Source organism: Hylobates moloch, unplaced genomic scaffold, assembly GCF_009828535.3.
Source record: "Hylobates moloch isolate HMO894 unplaced genomic scaffold, HMol_V3 SCAFFOLD_8, whole genome shotgun sequence".
NCBI classification, from domain to species: domain Eukaryota; kingdom Metazoa; phylum Chordata; class Mammalia; order Primates; family Hylobatidae; genus Hylobates; species Hylobates moloch.
Window position 1 is genome coordinate 125528930 of NW_026652283.1, and position 23193 is coordinate 125552122.

At 36.9% G+C, this 23193-nt stretch overlaps 1 long non-coding RNA gene across 3 annotated transcripts in view; it reads right to left on the reverse strand.

Moving 5' to 3' along the window:
- The window catches only part of LOC131384075 (uncharacterized), a 182222-nt gene extending 159451 nt beyond the window's left edge, over positions 1 to 22771 (reverse strand). The window contains exons 1-2 of one of the 3 annotated variants that reach the window (XR_009214572.1): positions 22706 to 22764; positions 17571 to 17766 (exon numbers count right to left, since the gene is read on the reverse strand). This is a non-coding gene — a long non-coding RNA (uncharacterized LOC131384075). Of the gene's footprint in view, positions 1 to 17570; positions 17767 to 22682 lie in introns of all 3 variants that reach the window. The other 2 variants (XR_009214571.1, XR_009214573.1) reach the window with 2 other exon arrangements.
- Positions 22772 to 23193: the final 422 nt, after the last annotated feature.

The window sequence follows — 23193 nt, forward strand, 5'->3', positions numbered from 1 at the left end:
CATTAGAAGCCCAAACCTCAGAGTCATGCAATATACCCATGTAAAAACCCTGTACCTTGTGTACCTGTGAATCTAAAATTAAGACAAAAGACAATGTTTTAAATAGTGACCATGAAAAATCTACATCTACAGTCTACCCTCATTCCCTTAATGTAATCTCAAATATTTTAATTGAATAGTATCAAGAACAAATAGGCATTTTTTATAATGCAATAACCTATAAATAACCTGCAATAACCTATATTTTATATTTTTTTGCATTTTTTGCATATTATATTTTTGCATATTTATATTGTTATATGCAAAATATACATATATATTTTATCATGCAATAACCTATGACTGTTTCAACGTTTGTTAAAGAAGAGTGAATGTGAAGCATGGGAACCGAATTAACTTTCTATGTAGCTTTTGGAATTCTGTAATGCAAACCGCATTGTTTGCCCTACAACATGGAGAGTAGCGTTGAGAGCCTTTGGATCTGTGGATGAGTCTTGCCCTTCCCATGTAGTAGGTGATGTGATAATGCACAAACTGTCTAATCTCTGGGGTGTGTTATTTATCTGTAAAACGGGACTTTTGATGACATGACCCCCAAGTTAATTATTTGAGATTTGTGTTGGGCAACTGACTACCTTGATGTCACATAGAAAGACATCAATAACTTGTGACTTTATCATTTGTCTTTTATTTCTTGGATTTACATAAATAAATAAAATCTTCCCCTTGAAACGCAGCAGAAATCCACTTCATGTCCTTCCTTACTGAACTAGGCCTCAATGTCCTCTATATAATTTGCTATCAATTTTTTCATCTTTCTCAGAATTCTGCTATTCTTACTTTTGATAGTCTTACTTTCAATTGCACTCACTCTTGTCTACAAAATAAAAATGATGAAAACACATAGTATTCTTCCAAGATATATAGTTGAATGACTTTGTTCCTGACCTCCATGTGAGATTGAATTGAACCTTGTAGCCCTGCCCTCAGATGCCAAGGCATTTATTTGAAACATATTTTTATGTTATCCTTTGGATCCAAGTATCTGCATCGGCTTAAATAGTTGCACAGCATGTCTCCCAATCCCATGGGTTATTGTTAGTTTCACTAAACAGATCCAAAGTTGCTTTCTTATTTTCACAAAGGCATTTGTGTAAGTGTGGTGTTCTGTTTTGAAGGGCGGTTTTTGACTAAGTGGAGTTAAACAGTAACACAAACGATGGCTTCGATTGACCCCTCCCCACATACTCTCTGGACACTTTTTTATTTGGCTGTTCTCATTTATCTTCCCTTATTCTTCTTTTTTTCCTTCTTATTTCTACTCTCTCTCTCCATGTTTTATCTCAAAAGGCTCCTTCATTTTTTAACGTACTTAATTTTTTTAGAGCACTTTTAGGTTAACAGCAAAATTGAAGAGAAAATACAGTTTCCATCTACCCTCTGCCCCCACCCCATATGCACAGCCTCCCCAGTTATGACCATCCCCCACTAGAGTGGCCCCATTGTTACCTACGTGGACCATGAGCCTACATTGATGCATCATTATCACCCGAAGTCAATGGTTAAAATTCGGCTTTACATTTGGTCTTGTACATTCTACAGGTTGAACGGATGTCTAATAACATGTATCGACCATTATAGCATTGTACAGAGTATTTTCGCTTTCCTAAAACTCCTTACTGCTCTCCTTCCTGTTTTATTGGTGTGTTAGTTATTTCTTTCGTTGATTTGTTTCTGAAGACCAATTTCCTCAACTTCTAATAATTCCATTGTCTTCCACCTAAGATTCTTTCTGACTTTTTTTTAAAACATTTTGTTTCTTGTAAGTACAAGTGCAATTTCCTGTCAATTTTTTTAATTTAAAACATTCTTTATCAAAGGAAGAAAATGAAGAATGCCTTCAATGCTGATTCTCCCTCAACATCATATTTATCTTTTTTTCCTATGTTGACTGACTCCTCAAAAGATCAACCTACCCTTGCTTCATCTGCCTCACCAACGTTCATCAAGGGTGGAGTTACAGACTGATTCAATCCACATAAATCTGCTGAAATGCTTCTTTTAGTAACAAGTGATAATTATCACACACACCCTTTTCTTAGTCCTCATCCTCCTTGAAACTAAAGGCACCTGAATTTGATCACATTTCCTTTTCAGAATATTTTCTCTTCTCTCACATTGCATTATACTGATTCTTATTTCTAATCACCTATTTTCTTTCTTTTGCTGTTATTTTTCCTTCTAACGCCCCACTCTAAGTGCAAATGCTACAAATGTGTCTACATTCCTTCTTCAGCCATCTTTTTGTTTGCAACTCCACTTCCATCCAGCTGTCTCACCTCTCTGACTCAATAAATGTATCCTTGTCTAGTCTCCATCTGCTCAGTCGGTGTTTCTGCTCATCTCCAGTCTCATATTTATGATATCCAAGTATGAAATTTCAATTCACTTTAAAGTGAACAGGTTTATATGTGAACTCCTCACATCCTCTCAAAGTCATGTTCTTGTTCTTGACATTCAGAAATTGCTGTTATCATTCTAATGTAGGGCCCTAGGGCCGGAATCTTAGAGTCTCTGTTTTCTTCCTTTCTGCCACTTCCACTTCCTATAGAAAGGTAACAAACTGATTCCATTTGCACAATGCTACTCACATTAAGACCTAACTCCTCCTTTCCATTTAAATTTCCAACACAGTAACTCAAGTAATTTCTGTTTTTTCCTTAGATGATTCTAATTGTTTTGCATATGGTTTTTGCATGCTAGTTCTCATAAATATTTTCCCACTGTAGACAGCCTACAATACAAATTTACTCATGTTACTCTGCTGCTTGAAAACTTCCATTTGCCTTATTGTCTAATAAATAACACATATACTCTTTAAACTAAAATTCAAGACACTTCTTGGTACAGCATTCATTTCCTGCGAAATGCTACACTGCCTCCCTACTGGGCCCTGGGCTCATTTAAATGGATTACTGAGGTTTTATCAAGCATGTCTGTCGCCTTTCTTACTGCTCACGCATTGTACCCTTCTTCTCAGCCTTTGTGCTTCTTCGTGTTTGTCCTCTGCATTTTCTACCTCCATTGTCTACTCTAAGGGATTGAGTTTCTTAAAGACAGACAATATCATCAACATCTTTGTATCTCAGACTGTGTGACCTTACACATAACAAATATTTAATGGATGTTTACTCAATTAGATCGAATTCAGTGTTATCCACGAAATCATATTTCAGTACTTACTGCTATATGTTTAGAATGAAGCAGGTTGTATACAAATGTAAACCAGTTTAAGAGTTCTACATTTCACCTAGCCTTAACGTTCTGCATGTGAGGTTACGAAAAAGCAATCATGGGGTTGCATATACAAATTTCACATGTTATACGCTCACATATGTAAAGACTTAATGCTGTTGCCATAAAACTCAAATTATCTCAGAGCATAGTCTCACTGCACCAGTGAAAGACATTTAACACTTGCCAATTCAAGGAAATTTTATTGTTTTATGTTTAAAATTCCTGCCTTTGGTTAAGTCGTCTCTCAGTCTTTGCCCATAAGGGACTGAAGTTCTCAGGGACTAGCATTTTCTACTATGGAGAAAGCACCGTCCATCCCTTTTGTTCTCCCACCCCCTTGCATCCAGTTTCTAAGGCGTTACTTGGCCGTCGGGGCCAGCCTACGGGGTCACTGCATCTGCTGCGTTCTGGTGCCTGCGTGACTTCCGGGTGTCGAGGCTGGCTGTTACGTCCATGCAGGACTCTGAGGCTTCATGTCAATTACTAGACTTGTGTGCGCAGATCCCATCTTTGCAGTAAAGGGACCTGGAACGTTCAGCTGCCTTTCCTATCACACGAGGTGGTGCCCTGCCCTCGGCTTTGCCCTCCTCAGGGTGGCTCCCAGACACTGCTTCTCATATCTCCTCCAGGTTCCATAATCAATACTGCATTCGTTTGCTAGAGCTGTTGTAACAATGTACCACAGGCTGGATTAAAGAACAAAAATGCATTGTCTTTCAGTTCTGGAGGCTGCAAGTCCAAGATCAAAACATCAGCAGGGCTGGTCTGTCTGGAGGGTTTAAAGGAGAATCCGCTCAGTGCTCTCCTTTTGACTTGCAGGTGGATGCCTTCTCCCTGGGTTTCCTTCATATCATCTTCCCTCTGCATGTGTCTCTGTATCTAAGTCTCTCTCCTTTTAATAAGGACACCAGTCATATTGGATTAGAAGCCTCCCTGAAGATCTCATTTTAACTCGATTACCTCTCTAAAGACCCTGTTTCCAAATAAGGTCACATTTTGAGGGATTAGGGGCTAGAACTCTAACTTCTGATATTTGGAACACTTATAAATCTTACAAAATCTCAGTTTATGAAATCTGCTAATTTCAGCTCTTAGCAGAAACAAAGCTTTTATTTGTGACCTGTTCTCTTCTTGGCTAAATCTTATGAAGCTGGAAAAATTGCTTTCAGATCCTGTAATGTACAGAGATTTCTAAAGTTTACCCTATACTGTATTACATGAGTCCTTCTGCAAGTCCTGGTTGGAGAATATCTAGAAAAAAAGAAAAACGTGAAGAAAGAAAACACAAGTGCATAATCCTTCCTTCCTTCCTTTTTTTTTTTTATTTTTTTATTTTTTTTGAGATGGAGTCTCACTCTATCACCCAGCCTGGAGCGCAGTGGTGCCATCTCGGCTCACTGCAGCCTCTGGCTCCTGGGTTCAAGCAATTCTTCTGCCTCAGCCTCCTGAGTAGCTGGGATTACAGGCACACACCACCACGCCAGGCTAATTTTTGTATTTTTGGTAGAGATGGGGTTTCACCATGTTGGCCAGGCTGGTCTCGAACTCCTCAAGTGATCTACGGCTTCAGCCTCCCAAAGTGCTGGAATTACAGGCGTGAGCCACACTGCCCGGCCTATTATTCTTTAAATAATTCTTTAACATGAATGTGAGAGACAATATATAAGCAGAAAAAAAATATAAATAAAATTTGCATTTCAAGGAAAAAATTTACTTCTATCTACTAGATCTGAATAACTGGAAGGAAGGAGTTGCAACCAACTGAGATGGTCCATTGGACCACGTGTTAGGGTGGTTCTATCAGAGGCAGACCTTTCAGATTCTGAGAAGAGGATGAAAAAAACACTAACTTCCATTTTTCCTCCTGTCCAAATTGACAGCCTTCCTATTTAATAAACGCTGAAATGAAAAATTATGTAAGTATGCTTTTACTAATTTTACTTTTACAAATAATGCATGTGTTAATAATGACTTGAGCTCTTTGTTAAAACTTCTCATATGTGAAAAGTAGTCTAAAGACACAGGCTCTATTTGAATACATACATCAGGTTGAAGTCCGTTTCAGGTCCTGGGAAAGTCTTGGTTATATTCCGAGCCATGCCTGACGTTTCAAAGGTAGGGATTTATTTTCAAATCTCAGTTAGCACCTGGTGGCTTCCTCTGAATAAATTATGCTGCTGGTGTCTTCTATTCTGACGAGTTTTGCTTTAGTTTTCAGAAACTCTTCAAGGGAGAATTGGTTTTTCTCTTCAATGCCTGCAAATTTATTGTCCAATGACTCTGCTTCTAACACATGTCGTGGCCTCTGTTGAACCTTGCTCAGCAAAGGTTCCTCTCCACATTCAGAATCTGCGCTTCCACCGAAGCCAGCCCAGTCTGGGCACCTGAGGCATAGCATGAGTTGGTGAATTCCCAGGAGGAGGGACTCCTTGCAGAAGGGCTCCAGGGTGGGGTCTTGGTAGGGGCGACATGTAGGAAGGTTGGGGTAGGGGATAGTACCCAGGGGGTATGAAATAAGGGCTGACCCACACAGGTTCAAGTTAGGGGGTGATGCCCAGTTGACACGACCATCCAGATGTTCCTACAAATAACGAACCTCACACCTCAAGGGAAGAGGATGGAGAATCGGGCAGAGCTCCCCGCCCCGGACACCCACTGTGCTAGGATTCTCACCGTTGCTTGAAACTTGTGATGTTTTCAAGTAAAATTAACAATAAGAAGTAAAAGACGTCAAGAAAAGAAGTCATTGTTTAGAGGAATTTAATACTGCAACTGTATACTGAGGACTTCCTACATTCTAGGCACAAAATTATGTACCAAGGCTACCAAGGTGAAATCCTTATGAGTGCCTGACTTGAGGAATTTTTGTAACCTGAGAAGCCATGCATACAGATACTAAAATGTGAAAGAATGTTGGATAAGTGTTTATTCAAAATGTCAAACATTCATAAAGTAAAAGATGATCAGAAATTTCTGCTAAACGTTGAATGGGTGGAAGAAAATAATTGGTAAGAAATTTGAAGTCCCCCAATAAGTAAAGGGAGGAATGTGTTGTTCCTAGCGGAGAAAATAAGTGACTGAAGACTTGGAATATAACAATGCATCCCGCAGCTACTTCAAGTGGCCCAACGGAGATGCAGCACAAAATAAAAAGAATGCTGACAGAGAAGGCTCTAAGTGCTTTTTCTTTCCTTCACTGGATTTATTGAGGTGTAATACAATAAAATTCATGTATTTTTAGCATACAGTTCAATGAGTTTGTTAATGTATACAAAGAAACAACAACCACTAGCAAGTTTCAGAACCTTTCCGTGACACCAAATACTTCCTTCCTGTCCCTTCGCTGTTAATCCTTCCCCCAAACCCAACCTCAGAAAACCACTTATCTGCTTTCTGTGCTTTTTCCAGCATTTTGTTATTGATGTCTCTGGAGTTTTTCACTTGGTAAGGTGTTTTTGAGAAACATTCAGGTTGTACCATGAACCAACGGTTCTTTTTTAATTTAATCTTTTAAGTCTATCATTGACACATAATGATTGTACATACATATGGGATGCAACATGATGTTTCCATACGTGTATAGACTATGTAATGATCAAATCACGGTAATCAGTCTATCCATCACGTTAAATATTTATTACTTATGTATGATGAGAACATTCGAAACCTCTCTTCTGGCCATTTTGAAATACACAATACATTCATTTGAACTCTAATCATCCTGCTATCCAGTAGACCACCAGAAATTATTCCTCTCATCTAACTGTAGCTTGCACCCATTGACCAGTGTCTCATCATCTCCCCCGCCACCATTCCCATCCTCTGGTAACCACCATTTTACCCTCTACTTTTATGATAACATTTTCAATGTCACATACGTGTATAATTACACAGTATTTGTCTTTCTGTGCCTGGCATATTCCACTGAACATAATGTCCTCCAGGTTCATCTATGTTGCCATAAATTACAGGATTTCATTACTTTTTAAGGCTGAATAGTATGCCATTGTGTATCTATATCTTTTGTCTGTTGATGGACATTTAGATTGATTCCATATATTGGCTATGGTGAACGGTGCTGCAATAAACACAGGAGGCCAGGAACAACGGCTCACACCTGTAATCCCAGCACTGTGGGAGGCCGAGGTGGGCAGATAATTTGAGGTCAGGAGTTCAAAACAAGCCTGGCCAACATGGTGAAACCCCATCTCTACTAAAAATACAAAAATTAGCTGGATGTGGTAGCACATGCCTGTAATCCCAACTACTCGGGGGGCTGAGGCAGGAGAATTGCTTGAGCCCAGGAGGCGGAGGTTGCAGTGAGCTGAGATCAGGCCATTGTACTCCAGCCTGGGCAACAGACAGAGACTCCATCTCACATAAATAAATAAATAAATAAATAAACAAACAAATAAATAAAATACATGCAGATATCACTTTGATATATTAATTTTAATTCCTTTGCATATACCCAATAGTGGCATTGCTAGATTTGTTTTTAATTTTTTAGAAACCTTCATAATATTTTCCATAGTGACTGTACTCACTTATATTCCCATCAATAATGTGGAAGGGTACCTTCTCTATTTTGCATTAGCAATATGTAAGACTTTCCTTTTCTTTACATCCAGGCCAACACTTGTTATCTTTTGATTTGTTTTGATAGTAGCCATTCTGACTGGAGTGAGGGGGCTTCTCATGATTTTCATTTGCATATTCCTGATTATTAGTGATGCTGAGCATTTTTTCACATACCTGTTGGCTGTTTGGATGCCTTATTTTGATAGATATCTATTCAGCTCTTTTGTTTGTTGTTATTTGAGTTTCTTACATATTTTGGATATGAGTTCTCATCTGAGGTATATTTTACAAATATATTCTCCTATCCTGTAGTTTTTAATTCATGTTAATTTTCATATGTGGTGCACTACAAGGGTCTACTTTCATTCTGTTGCATGTGGATATACACTTTCCTCAGCCCCATTTACTAAAGAAGCTCTCCTCTTCCACTGTGTATACTTGGCACTATTGTCAAATACAATTGGCTATAGATGTGTATGTTTACTTGGGGACTTTCTATTCTTTTCCATTCGTCTATTTGTCTCTTTTTATGACATTACCATGTTGTTTTAGTTACTATAGCTTTGTAGTATGTTTTAAACTCAGGTAGTGTGATACCTCCATCTTTGTTCTTTTTGCTCAATATTGCTTTGACTATTTGTGGGTTTTTTGTGGTTCCATACAGGTTTTAGAATTGCTCTTTACTCTTTTTGTGAAGAATAGTATCTGTCTATTGATGGAGATTTCATAGAATCTATAGCTCACTTTGGGTAGTATGAACAATTTACCAAATTAGTTATTTCAGCCCATAAACATGGACTATCTTTCCATTTATTTACTGTCTTCTCAAGTTATTTGATTAATGTTTTACAGGTTCCATTGTAGAGTTCTTTTACCACTTTGGTTAAATGATTTCCTAGGTGTCGTATTTTTTGTAGTTATTGTAAATTAGATTGCTTCATTTTTTAAAGATAATTCATTATTTATTGGCTATTGGTGTTGAAACACTACTAAGTTTTGTATGTTGATTTTTTTATCCTTCAGCTTTACTAAATTTGCTTATTAGTTCTAATAGTTTTTTAGTGAGTCTTCAGAGTTTCCTATATATCACATTATGTCATCTGGAAACAGGGATAATTTGACTTTTTGTTTTCCAATTTGATTGTCCTTTATTTCTTTCTCTTGCCTGATTATTTCAAGTTAGGACTTCCAGTACTCTGTTTAATAAAAGTGGTCTAAGGGGTATCTTTTTTATTCCACACCTTAGAGAAAAGAGAAAAGGCTTTCAATTTTTTTCCCTTCAGTATGATGTTACCCGTGGGGTTTGTGGTATGTAGCCTTTAACAAGTTGTGGTACATTTTTTCTATACTTAATCGCTTCAGAAATTTGATCACAAAGGTAAGTTGATTTTATCCAATTTTTTCTGCATCTATTAATATAATCAGCTTTTTGCCTTCATTCTGTTGATGTGATATGTTACGTTTATTGATTTCCATATCTTTGCATCCTTGGAGTAAATACTACCTGATCATGATGAATAATCTCTTTGTTGTGCTATTAGATTAGGTTTACTAATATTTTACTGAGGATTTTTGCATTTGTGTTCATCAGAGATATTGGCCTGTAGTTTTCTTTTTGTGTCTGTGTCCTTGTCTGGTTTGGTGTTAGGCCTTGTAGAATGAGTTTGGTAGAATTCCCTCCACTTTATTTTTTTTTTCAATAATTTGAGAAGAATTGGTATTGGTACTTTTTTAAATGCTTGATAAAATTCAGCGATGAACCTACCTGGCCTTGGGCTTTTCTTTAATGGAAGACTTTTCTATTACTGATTCCATATTGTTGTTAATTGTTGGTCTACTTAAATTTTCTATTTCTGAATGATTCCATCTTGTTAAGTTATATATGTCCTGGAATTTATCCATTGCTTCCAGGTTTTCCAATTTGTTGGGCATATGGTAGTTCATAATAGACTCTAATGATCATTTGTATTTCTGTGGTGCCAGGTGTAATGACTCTTATCGCTGATTTTATTTGAGTCTTCTTTTTTTCAATTACTGTAGCTCAAAGTTTGTCAATGTTTTTTATGTTTTAAAAAAACTGTTTTGCTGATCTTTAATAGTTTTTAGTCCTTATTTTATTTATTCATACTCTGATCTTAATTAGTTATTCTACTTATTTAGAGTTTGTTTTGCTTTTGTTATTCTAGTTTCTTGAGTGAAAACTTTAAGTTGTTTACTTGAGATCTTTCTATTTTCTAATGTAGGTTTTAATTGCTATAAATTTCTCTTTTACCACTGCTTTTCCTCGATCCCATTGGCTTGGAAATATTGTGTTTTCATTATAATTTGTCTCAAAAAATTTTGTCATTTTCTGTTTAATTTTTTCATTGACCCAGTGGTTGTTTAGTAGCCTGTTGTTTAATTGTCATGTATTCTGGTAGAGTCCTAAGTTCTTGTTATTGATATCTAGCTTTACTGCATGTGTTCAGAAACAATTTAATTGTTTAAAATTTGTTGAAACTTTTATGGCCAGCATATAATCTCTCCTGAAGGATGTCCCATCTGCTGTTGAGAAGAATGTATATTCTGCAACTACTGGGTAGAATGTTCTGGTCTCTTAGTTACATTTGGTCTTGGGTGCAATTTAACTCTGCTGTTTCTTTGTTAATTTTTTTTTTTTTTTGGTCTGGATGATGTATGTCTATTGCTGAAAGTGCAGAGTTGAAGTTCCTTAATATTACTGTACTCATTTCTATCTCTCTATTTAGGTCTATGAATATTTCCTGTATATATTATGTGCTCCAATGTTGGGTGCATACACACTTACAGTTATATCCTCCTTGTGAATTGACCCCTTTCGCACTGTATGGTGACGTGCCTTGTCTCTTCTTAAAACTTTTGATTTAAAGACTATTTTATCTGATATAAACTTAGCTACTAATACTCCCTTTTGGTTTCCATTTCCATGGAAGATACTTTTCCATCACTTCAGTTTTAGTATATGTGTGTCTTTACAAGTGAAGTGAGTTTTTAGTAAGCAGCTTGTAGTTGGATAGTGATTTTTTAAAAATACTACTACCATTTTGCTATTTGGTTTCTAGTTTTTTTTCTCAATAGTTCCTTTCTCCCTTTCTGTCTTATTGTCTTTCTTTGTAGCTATGTGACTTTGTCTAGTAGTGTTTCTTTGGTTGTTGGCTTTTATTTTTGCTACACCTATTAATCGTTTTTGATTTGCAGTTACCATAAGGCTTACCAAAAACTTTTTTGTTATAACAAGTTATTTTAGGCCGATATCAACTTGACTTTCTTAGAAAAAACAAAAAAAAGAAACAAAAAAATTAAAAACAAAAAAATTTTAAAAACTAAAAACTCTGTACTTTAATTCCATTCTCCCCCACATTTGGAGTTTTTGATGTTCCACATTCCATCTTTTTTTTCAACTGCCTATCTCTTAACAATTTAATGTAGTTATTATTATTTTGAATAATTTTGTCTTTTAGTCTTCATACTAAAGATATACGTTCTTTGTAATATTAAAGTACCCTGAATTTGTCTCTCTACTTACTCTTACCAGTAAGTTTTCTGCCTTCACATGTTTTCTTGCTACACATTAGCATCTCTTCCTTTCAGTTTGTAGAACTCTTGTTAGCATTTTTTTGTAGGACACGTCTGTGAAATTCTCTGAGCTTTTGTTTGAGAAAGTCTTTATCTCACCTTCATTTCTGATGTATAGCTTTGCTGAGCAGAGTATCAGCACAGTATTCTTCGCTGGCAGTTTACCACTTTTTTGTTTTTAACAACCTTGAAACATTATCCAACTATCTCCTGGCCTGTAGGGTTTATGCTGAAAATTCGGCTGCCAGGAGAATTGGAACTCCCTTATGTGATTTTTGTTCTTTTCTCTTGCTGCTTGCAGGATCTTCTCTTTGTCTTTGACCTTGGAAAGTTTGATTAGGGTATGTCTTGGTGTAGACTTATTTGAGTTAATCTGATTGGTGACCTTTCTCTACTTGGATGTTTGTATATCTCTCTGAAAAGGCTTTTGACCCCTTTAGCATTCTCAATACCCTCTTGAACCTCATTAATCAGAATATTTACTCTGTTTATTCTGTCCCATAGTTCCTGTGGGTTTTCTTTATTTCTTTTTATTTCTCATTCTTTCTTCTCCTCTGACTGCAGATTTTCTTTGAGCTTGTTTGTTGAGAGCACTAAATATTTTTTCTGCTTCTGTTGATGTTGCACATTGCATTTTTTCAGTTGATTCCTCACATGTTTCAGCTCCAAAATTTCTGTTTTATCTTTAAAAAAGTATTTTAATATCTGTTAAATTTCTCTGACAAATTACTCTTTCTCTGTGTATTCTTGAATGTCATTGAATTTCCTTAAAACAGCTATTTTGAGTTCTTTGAGGGGTCACACAACTTCAACACTTTAGGATCTGGTCTCTGACAGCCTATCTGTCTGTTTGGTAAGGTTCTGGTTCTCTAAGCATTGTTAATGGCTGTGCGCATGGGACAGCACCTGTGCTTTGAAAGATTACATATTTATGCAGGTTTCCAATATCTGGGCTTGTTTCCATCCTTCTAGAGATTATAAGCAGACATGTACTATAAGCCTGTGGGCATTGCCATAATAGAAGGCACCTCAAACTCTGGTTTGCTGCAAATCCACAGTTGGTGTGTTGTTCCCAAGGAAAAGGCTTAAAGAGGGTAGGTCTTACTGTTGTTTCCACAGGTTTCCACTGGGTCTGGAGCGGGTCCAGATGCTTCATCCACAGTTGCAGGCACAGAGTCAGGTACAGGAGGGCTCTGCCCAGGGCTGGGCCTCACAGTTGCAGTCCCAGTAGTGGGCTCCAAGGCAGCACCTTTTGTCTACTTCCTTCTCCTTTGCCCAGGAGGACACTATCTCTTTCAAGCTGTGCTGCCTGGGGTTGAGGGGGGGAATGGGCGGGCAGTCTCACGGCCACTGCAGCCCCTGTAATATTGGGTTGTCAGATATTTGGGTTGTTTCCATTTTTGGCTATCAACATCAATGCAATGAAAATTCACACGCATGTTTTTGTGTGGTTCTATATTTTCGGTATTCTTACGGAGAAATCTATGATTAGAATGTTGGATACTATGATGCACCTCTGTTTTCTTTCCAAGGGGAGTGAAAGTCATTGGAGAATTTTGAGCATAGGGGAGATATGATGTGATTTACTTGTTTACACTGTTATTACAGACAATGGAAGAAGAAGACTACAGAAAGATAAAGACAAAATTGAGGAGACCAGGGAGGGAGCAACTGCAAAACTTCAGAAAAAAGATTGAGAAGCTTTGGATCAAGTGACACGGTTTTTGTTATAAAAACTAACACTTTAGGCAAAGAGTAACGAAGAAAAATGTTATTTATAATCTGTATCAATTACTACATGGTGTACTATATCTGAGAGTACCTGGGACTCTCAGCACACTGTCATTGCTAAAAATATATATTCTTCTTTATCTAGCGAAAGTCATGAAGAAATTTCAGAACTGACCTTTTCCACGAAGCTCTTATGAACTTTTCCTTGAAGATGCAGGATATAGTTACTTCAAGGATGCTTATGCTTGAACTTCAAAGTTTATTAAATCACACATTCTGTTTTATTTTCAGAAATATACTGTCCCTATTACTCTCATATCACTGTATTTTTCAATTACTTCTCTTATCTACTCCTATTCCTAAACAAAAACATTTCATTGAATATTTTTGAGGATTCTGAACTTTTTATTTCTGAAAGGCAACAGGGGCAGTAGATAAAACCACAGGGCTGGGAGGTGGGTCCCAGAGATTTCAATTTTATTTTATTTTATTTTATTATTACACTTTAGGTTTTAGGGTACATGTGCACAATGTGCAGGTTTGTTACATATGTATCCATGTGCCATGTTGGTTTGCTGCACGCATTAACTCATCATTTAGCATTAGGTATATCTCCTAATGCTGTCCCTCCCCCCTCCCCCCACCCCACAACAGTCCCCGGAGTGTGATGTTCCCCTTCCTGTGTCCATGAGTTCTCATTGTTCAATTCCCACCTATGAGTGAGACCATGCGGTGTTTGGTTTTTTGTCCTTGCGATAGTTTACTGAGAATGATGTTTTCCAGTTTCATCCATGTCCCTACAAAGGACATGAACTCATCATTTTTTATGGCTGCATAGTATTCCATGGTGTATATGTGCCACATTTTCTTAATCCAGTCTATCGCTGTTGGACTTTTGGGTTGGTTCCAAGTCTTTGCTATTGTGAATAGTGCCACAATAAACATACGTGTCTATGTGTCTTTATAGCAGCATGATTTATAGTCGTTTGGGTATATACCCAGTAATGGGATGGCTGGGTCAAATGGTATTTCTAGTTCTAGATCCCTGAGGAATCGCCACACTGACTTCCACAATGGTTGAACTAGTTTACAGTCTCACCAACAGTGTAAAGGTGTTCCTTCATCCCTGGGATGCAAGGCTGGTTCAACATATGCAAATCATAAATGTAATCCAGCATATAAAGAGAACCAAAGAGAAAAACCACATGATTATCTCAATAGATGCAGAAAAGGCCTTTGACAAAATTCAACCACCTTCATGCTAAAAACTCAATAAATTAGGTATTGATGGGACGTATCTCAAAATAATAAGAGCTATATACGACAAACCCACAGCCAATATCGTACTGAATGGGCAAAAACTGGAAGCATTCCCTTTGAAAACTGGCACAAGACAGGGATGCCCTCTCTCACCGCTCCTATTCAACATAGTGCTGGAAGTTCTGGCCAGGGCAATCAGGCAGGAGAAGGAAATAAAGGGTATTCAGTTAGGAAAAGAGGAAGTCAAATTGTCCCTGTTTGCAGATGACGTGATTGTATATCTAGAAAATCCCATTGTCTCAGTCCAAAATCTCCTTAAGCTGATTAGCAACTTCAGCACAGTCTCAGGATACAAAATCAACGGACAAAAATCACAAGCCTTCTTGTACACCAATAACGGACAAACAGAGAGCCAAATCATGAGTGAACTCCCATTCACAATTGCTTCAAAGACAATAAAATACCTAGGAATCCAACTTACAAGGGACGTGAAGGACCTCTTCAAGGAGAACTACAAGCCACTGCTCAATGAAATAAAAGAGCATACAAACAAATGGAAGAACATTCCATGCTCATGGGTTGGAAGAATCAATATCGTGAAAATGGCCATACTGCCCAAGGTAATTTATAGATTCAATGCCATCCCCATCAAGCTACCAATGATTTTCTTCACAGAATTGGAAAAAACTACTTTAAAGTTCATATGGAACCAAAAAGGAGCCCGCATCGCCAAGAGATTTCAATTTTGATTCCACAGTCATCTGTGCAAACCAACATTCTTCTCTATTTGTGTCTCAGTATTTCTACCTCTCTGATGAAGAACTTAGATTAAATAATTTCCATTGCTCTTTGCAACTCAAAAGTTATGATTGTTTTTAATCTCTCAAAAATTTGAAAAAATATGTTGATGAAAAGAGTCAAACTCTAAAATATATGAAGAGATTTATTCTGAGCCAAATATGAGTGTCCATGGCCCATGACACAGCCCTCAGGAGGTCCTGAGAACATGTGCCCAAGATGGTCAGGGTGCAGCTTGGTTTCATATATTTTGGGGAGACATGAGACTTCAATCGAACACATTTAAGAAATACATTGGTTTGGTTCAGAAAGGTGGGACAACTCAAAGTGGGGGCTTCCAGCTTATAGGTAGAATTAAAATTTTTCTGACTGACAATTGGTTGAGTTCATGTAAAGACCTGGGATCAATAGAAAGGAATGCCTTGGTTAAAATAAAGGATTATGGAGACCCAAGTTCTTATTTGCAAAGGAAGCCTTTCGGTACTAGGCTTTAGATAAAATAGGTTGTAAAATCTTTCTTCTCAGACTTAAAGTCTGTGTTGATGTTAATGTTGGAGAGGTACAGTGAGGCATGTCCGACCCCCACTTCCTGTCATGGCCTGAAACAGTCTCTTAGGTTAAATTTTAAAAGAATCCTAGCTGAGGAGGAAGTCCATTCAGGTGGTTGGGGGAGGGGTCTTTGAATTTTGCTTTTGGTTTACAGGTAGCTGTGAAGTACAACTTGCACAAATTCTGATTTCTATTGGTGCTGATGAAAAACAGTCAAATACGGCATTGTAATGGGACAGTCCATTGACCAGATCAATTATGATCTGAGCTGCTGCTTCTGAGGTAGGCCACTAAGAAGGGAATTTAAATGCATGTCCTGCCACTTCCTCCTTTCCAGTGACTGGTTGGTAGCTGCTGGGAATTTTTAGAGCAGCTGACTTGAACAGAGAGAGGGAAACCTATAACCTTAATCAATACCACCCGGACCACACCTTAAGGGAAAAATAAATGTTTCTTCTTTTTAAGAAACTGAGTATCAGATTCACTTTTGTTACATCATTTAGGGTGCTACACTAACTAATATATGCAATCACAAGGAAGGATAATAACAGTGAAATATTTACAATGATTTCCAGTTTATAATATAAATGTAATATCCCAAATGTCATATGTGAATATCTAATGGCTATCTATTAATCAACAAGCTACTCTTTTTCTGAGGTAACAAATTTACTAGATGGATATTAATGCATGTAGATAAAATAGAATGACCTAGAAAACAGGAGGATTTTAGATGAATCCTGGGGACATGCCGGAGTGAATGAGAATTATACTACACTTTCCTATGAGCCTTTGATTTACAATACAGAGAACAATGGCCCAGGAGATACAACTTCAGCCAAAATCCCAACTAGTTCATCTGGACAAGTCACAAAACAGCAGAGCCCCAGTTTTATCTTTATAAATTGGAAAATCTTTAAAAAAATCACCATTGTGTAATTCACAGTGCTATGATAAGGAGGAAGGGAACCTCCATTTGCTAAGGCTGATTGGGGATTATAACTTTGGAGTAGAGGCTCTCACATGTGAGTGAGCCGAAGAAGACCGGAAGGAACTGCTGAGACAGAGAGCTGGGCCCACCCTAGAGCTTCTGACGAACCCAATAGGATTTTAGATGAATCCTATTGGTCTTGGGTGCAGCGGATGTGCATTTTTAACAGGTTGCCAAATAATGTTGATATGTGTGATCTGTGTAGACCACGTTGAGGACCCCTATCTTCAAGTAAACTGTGAATGGAAGTGTATTAGTCCATTTTCATACTGCTGTAAAGAAATACCCAAGACTGGGTAATTTATAAAGAAAAAGAGGTCTAATGAACTCACAGTTCCACATGGCTGCGGAGGCCTCACAATGATGACAGAAGGTGAAAGAGGAACAAAGGCACATCTCACATGGCAGCAGGCAAGAGAGAATGAGCAGGGGAACTGCCCTTTATAAAACCATCAGATCTTGCAATACTTATTCACTGTCACAAGAACAGCATGGGGAAAAACCTGCTCCCATGATTCAATCGCCTTCCACTGGGTCCCTCCCATGACATGTGGGGATTATGGGAGCTATAATTCGAGATGAGATTTGGGTGGGGACACAGCCAAACCATACCAGAAAATATGCCACATCTCTGTATTTTAAAATATATTCACAGATGTGTTGAGGGGGGAAAAAAGCAGTGTAGGAAAATGAGTAACTGTCAGGGAAATGATCTAAATATATCAGGGTAGGGAAAAATAAACAGAAAGGAGAAAGAAAAAAATCTTACCCTCCTTGAAGGCATTATGGTTGTTTTCAGCCACATGTGCCACTGGTGGAGAATGAGGTTAAAAATAAGCACAGAGAAACTGAGCATTTTCTTCTGGGGCTAGCTGCAGGATGACATATGTCCTTCAATGGTACATCTGATAGGTGGTTGGTCCAAGGAATCCCAGTAGTCCATGTGCTGCTTACGTGAAGCTGTCCTGGGAGAGAAGTAGTAATCTCACCTTTTGACTAAAGGAGTGCCCAGTGTTGGAGGAAATTGGAATTCAGATCAGGAAGGCAAAGAGAATGAATACATAGGAAAGTGTGCTCTGAAGCCCTGCAAATACTAACCTGGAAAAATAAATGTTTGCAGTATTGAAGTGAGATGCTTTGCAAACCAGTTTGATTGGTAACTTCCACGACATTATACAACATGTATAAAAAGGAAGCTTTAGACATATTTTTATTAACTTCATAGCACTGCATAACTCGGCCTCCCAAAGTGCTGGGATTACAGGCATGAGCCACCACGCCCAGCCAAAATGCATCTTTTGTAGCTAGCAGATTGTTGAATTATGTTTTTATCCATTCTGCTTATCTCTGCTTTTTAATGTTGTTTTTAGTTTATTTGCATTTTTAACAGTTCTATTAAATAAAAGTGATCTACAAATAATGGCATATATTTAATATGCATAATTTGATAATTTTGGACATAGGCAAACACTGGTAATATGTTCACCACAATCAAAATAACAGGCATAGCCATTACCTCCAGAAGTTTCCTTATGTCCTTTGTATGCATGTATGTTTTGTAAGTTTGACAAAATTGTCAAGAACACACAATGGGGAAAGGATAGTCTCTTCAATGAGTGATGTTGGGAAAAGTTAATGTTCACATGCAAAAAAAATGAAACTGGAACCGTTCCTTACACAACCATCAACTCAAACTGGATTAAAGACTAGTTCATTTGCATTTAATATAATTATTGATAAGGCAGAATTTATGTCTGCCATTTTCTATACGTCTTATGTCTTTTTGCTTCTTCCGTTCCTCCCTCACAGTCTTCTTGCGTGTTAAGTGAATATTTAATAGCGTACTAATTTGTTATCTTTGTTTTTCTTATTTTTTTGAGTAATTTTATTACTGTTTGCCTTGGAATTACACCTAACAATTTAATTTATAATAATCCAGTTTGAATTACCACCAACTAAATTTTATTGGTATACAAAACCTGAGCTCCTATGTGGCTCAATTCCCTCTAACCTTCTTTATGTTATTCTTATACTAATTATGTTCTTGTACACTGAATTCCATCAACACAGCTTTATTATTATTGTTTTATGTGGTAGTATTTTAAATCAGGTAGGAGAAAAAAGTGTTACAATAAAACAAAATACATTTAAATCTCTGTTATTTTTACCTATGTAATTATTTTCATCATTGCTCATCATTTCAAGTGGATTTGAGTTCTTTTTTGGCATCCTACTATTTCTATCTGAAGAACTATCTTTGGTATTTCTTATACAACAGAGGTGCAAGAGGCAAATCCTCTTTTTTTTTTTTTTTTGGTTTAACTGAATGTGTTCTAATCTCTTTTTTATTTCTAAAGGTCTGTTCTGCAGGATATAGAATTCTTAGTTGACTAGTGCTTTTCTTTCAGTTCTTTGAATATGCCATTCCATTTTCTTATGCCCCTATTGCTTCTTGTGAGAAATCACCTGTTTATCTTTTGACTCTCTCTCATACATAATGAGTTGCTTCTCACTTGTTGATTTCACTACTCTTTGTTTTTGTCTTTGGACAATTTTATGATGCATCTAGGTGTGGATCTTTTTAAATTTATCCACTTGGAGTTCACTGTGCTTCTTACATGTAAGATTAATATTTTGTATTTTATTTTCAAGGTTTTGGCCATTTTTAAAAGATATTTATTCTTCCCCTGTTCTCTTTCTTCTCTTCTTTTGGGGAATCTATTATGCATATATTGGTACATTTGATGTTGTTGTATAGGCCCCTGAGGCTCTGCTCATTTCTTGTTTTAGTATTGTTTTTTGTTCCTCAGACTGGATAATCAATACCAACAAACCTACCTCCAAACTCATGAACTTTTTGTCTTCTACAAGCTCAAATTTGCTGTCAAGCTCTCATAGGGAAATTTGCATTTCACATATTATACTTTTTAACACTAGAATTTATATTTGGCTCCTTTATAAAAATAAAATTTGTTTCTTTATTGATATTCTCTTTATGATGAGATATTTTTGACATATGTTCTTTTACTTTCTTAGACATGATTTCCTTTAGTTGTTTAAAGAAATGAAAAACAGCTGATTTAAAATTGGTGCCTAATGAATCCAAAGTAGGTGCTTCTCTGTAGACACTTTCTACATATTCCTTTTTTCCTTGTATATACACATTTTTTTCTGTTTATTGTCTCAAAATTTTCTGTTGAAAACGAGACATAAATAATATGATAGGAAAATTTAGTTGATAGGATTCACTTCCTCTCCTTCAAGTTTGCTGTTCTTGAAGTTTGTTTAGCGAACTTTCTGAAATAATTCTGTGTAGCCTGTACTCTTTGTTGTATGTAACCACTGAAGACTGCTTAAGCAGCTTAAAGTCAGGTTATGATTGGGTAGATTTCCTCAAATACCTGAAAACATTAAGTGTCCCAGTCTTTGCCACAGAGTTCTACATGAATGTTGAGGCATATCTTCAACTCCCTGTTGGACAGTTTACAACTTACCTTCACCTTTCCTTTCTTCTTTCGCTGAGCCTCAAGTTCAGCCAGAGGTGAGAGACTTCTCAGGTCTTTCCTGACTGCACACACAACATTTTGCATAGACATGTGCTTTACATTACCAAATATGTCAGAGCTTTTCTAAGTTCCCATGAAAATTTCATTTTCCAGCTTTTCCTTTTAAGTTTTTTGTTTACATTGCATTTTTGCTCTCAACTGTTTTCTCTGTCTCAGGCAGATGTAATGCTAAATAATTGCCACTAATTGTTTTGACAAATTCCTTTAAAGGGAGGGTTTTCATACTTGGAGACACTGAGTCAGGTCAACTAATTGACAAGGCCTGCAGTGAGTTTTCCAGAGAACTATCAGGCAAAAGAGTTTCAACTCTGTTCTCATTCTTTTTGAGGCAATGTAGCTCCTAGTTTTCACCACCATTGGAGAGTTTGTGAGAAAACCATGGAGATGGAGGAGGTGATGGAATACAGCATGAAAATGTTGGTTTTCCCAAGCTTTATCAGTATTCTCATGATTTTATGGGGGAGAGAATTTTCTATGGGTCCTTATTCTACCCCTTATAATACTATTATTTAGTAAGTAAAATCTGAATATCTCTGTTCACAAATTAGCTCCTGAAACAAGCAATTTCTAATATAAAATAAAATATAATTTCAGATAGGTCCCTAAATTTGAACACAAATATGAGGAGTTGGCAAATAAAAGAAGGATTTTCTCCCGATAGTAAATAATAACGAGACACTTTCCTTTATAAAACTATTTTTTATAGAACTGTCTGTATTTTAGCAGCATAGTTACCAAGGTTAAATTTCTAGGAATGACTTTGTTGAAGTATCTCTCCACTATTAGTCTCATTGAACATACAAATATTTCAAGATTACATTCTACTCAAGTATTTAGTTTAAACTTCTACCCAGGAAGCCATGAATAAATCTAGATAACGCATGCTAGTTGAGTAACTGCATCTTAAAATGAGAATGATTTCAATAACACCATCTTCTATTTAACCTGAACATCTTACTTTTCCCAAGGACATACTCCTCCATGAAAATGCCCTGCTGAATATATTTACTTGACTTGATTTCACTTCCAATTTCACAGTCACATCACTGCTTCAAGTTACTTAACAACAATGGCAATATTTGGACAATACAGGCATCACTTTAACATACTTGAACCTTGTCCTACACTCCTGAATTTTGTTAGTTTCCACATTACATCAACCTTATTCCCTAATTCCTCTGCATATGCATTCTAAAATAATTTTCTCATGATGTGCTGACATAGTTTGAGATTTTATATTGTGTTCGGTTTAAGTAGTTCATATTCCCTGGAACCACTTTGCGCTGTATTGCTCTCATTGTCCTTCTTATCAGCCAGCTGCAGACTTGGTCCTAGTATTTCTGTTGAATATAATATTCTCTGGTAAATAAATAGTCTATCTCCTTTCGAAATTTAGAGGATACTTGTGAGGTTTTGGACTGTTTTTTTGTTTAAAAAAAAAAAAAACACTCTACAATATCTTAGTTGTTAAGGTCAGGAACTAGACGTCATAAAATTTAAATTACAGCCAAAAATATGTTTTTTTTTTCTTTCAGTTACTCTATTGAAAACTGACAATTTAAAATAATTATTTTAACACTGTCATTTTGTAATTAATTTTTATATTTCTGTATTACAAGCTTGCATACATAAAATAATTGGACTCTCTTAACTCTTAGGATATGTCTATGAAATTTTAAGGAAGACAAAAACATTTAATTGTTAATCCTTTCTTATAGGAATCTATAAGACTTGCAGACTATATGAAATGTAGTGACAGTTGTACTAGGTGAACGTAGGTTACAGAGTGCTTTACTGCACACGACAATTTGTTATGCATTATTCTGTTCTGTAATCTCTACTTTTTCCCCCTTCTTTTCTTTGGATCCTTTTCATCAGGTGTTAAACAGACTAAGCTCTTTCTCATCCTTGAAATAACCAAACTTCTTAAAATTGTCAATATTCAGTGTCTTGATGTATTAATTTCCCACAATTATGAACAAACTAAAAACTGGCAGCAAGCTGTGGAGGCTCACGCCCGTAATCCCAGCACTTTGAGGGGCCGAGGCAGATCACTCGAGGCCAGGAGTTCAAGACCAGCCTGGGCAACATGATGAAATCCCATCTCTACTAAAAATACAAAAATTAGCCAGGTGTGGTGACACACACCTGTAGTCCCAGCTACTCGGGAGGCTGAGGCAGAAGAATCGCTTGAACCCAGGAAGCAGAGGTTGTAGTGGGCTGAGCTCATGCCACTGCCGTCCAGCCTGGGTGACAGGGTGAGATTCTATCTTAAAAAATAATAATAAAACAAATGAAAAACGGAATATCCTTACCATTTCATAGAAATTGCTCTTACCAAGGTTATCACTGATCTCCCTTAATCATCCCAACCTTCTTAGAGCAATCTTCCATGCTGGCTTCTGGCAGAACAACTTTATGGCCATGTCCAGCTTCTTCAAGCACTCCTACTTCACCTACTTTGTGACGTTCTCTTCTGTTTACCATGTCTCACGGAACAATCACCCTCAGAGTTGTGTCCCAAGTGATCTTTATAGTCCCCACATTTCACAGAAAACCCTGGCTACCTTGATGGCTATTTAGATGATGCTAGAAAAAAAGACCATAGTGTGGCCCTCCCCACACTGGCTGAGGATAGAGATCTGTCTCACAGGACAGTCTTTAAATAGGAGATAAGCCTGCATATCTCTGACTTAATTTGTGAACTAAAATATGAAAAAGTGTTACATTTACTTGATTTTATTTTGGGGCTCTTAACTTCTTTGAACAAATTGAAACATCCGGAGTCTTCACTTCTACATTTTGACTGAGAATCTCGCTGTCTTC